Source organism: Volvox carteri, assembly GCF_000143455.1.
Source record: "Volvox carteri f. nagariensis unplaced genomic scaffold VOLCAscaffold_53, whole genome shotgun sequence".
NCBI lineage: Eukaryota > Viridiplantae > Chlorophyta > Chlorophyceae > Chlamydomonadales > Volvocaceae > Volvox > Volvox carteri.
This window is the reverse complement of record NW_003307596.1, coordinates 545365-546391: the sequence shown is the minus strand read 5'-3', so window position 1 is coordinate 546391 and position 1027 is coordinate 545365.

Here is a 1027-nt window from a genome sequence, read left to right as displayed (position 1 = left end):
TCACATATGCAATCTATGCCTTAATCCATCGAGCTCTCGTTGGGCGGGGCATGGCCCATGAAATCGCCCCCGGTATTCCGCCCATGCAACCAAACATTGACACAAAACGTTGCACGCCTGGGCCCATGTAAACCACGACACTTCCGTGTGGATTGGCTACCCGCGCTCCCCATGTCAGGGGTCCTCCCTCCTGCTGTTGACTCCCGGATTGCCCACGCACAAACGCCAAACGTTGGCGCAGAAAACAGACAGGCCATTGTAGTATGGCATCAAACCACGCATAACCCACAGCGGCTTTCAGCAGCAGTATTGCTTGGTGAATGCGACCGGCCGCGTACTGCCAGTCTTAGCACCGATGAACCACCCCCTGATGCAGCCGCTGATGCAGCAGGCATATGGGTCTACACCGCCGAGCTCTGACCAGTTTGTTTTGAACTCGCCTACACAGGGTTGTAAAACAAGGGGGGCATTTCTGTTGTCATATGGTATGATGTTTCATAGACGTCGGTATGTATAACATTATACAATTGGGTGGGTGGGGTGAGGTGGGTTCCTCCTTTCTAGGTTGCCCACTCTTCCCTGCCACACATCTCACGTCGCCACTTACCAGTAGCACCACGCGACTTGACGCGGGGTGGCACATCCTCTGCTTCGGTGATGGCGGCTGGTGCACTCATCGGGACCACAGTTCCGCCGCGTCCTCGACGGTGCCAGTCTCCGCGTCCCTGTGTCCCTGATCCTCCACGGNCCCCTCCGATGCCGTTTTGATCTTGAACAAGAGGGATTTCGCGTCCGAGACGGTAAGGCCCGGTACATTCCCTCTCAGTGCCATGGCGGCGCGAAGCGGGGAGAGCTGGAAATCCTCTGCAATGAAGGGCACATTGTCTTTCAAAACACCGTTCGCAAAGTTTCCGGTTGTTCTCGGCACGGCACGGGGACATCGCCGCCCCACGTCTCTAGCACGGACTCGCGCTTTTCTCTCTGATCAACAATCTAAATCTCTCACCTCGGAACAGTTCCCATGCTT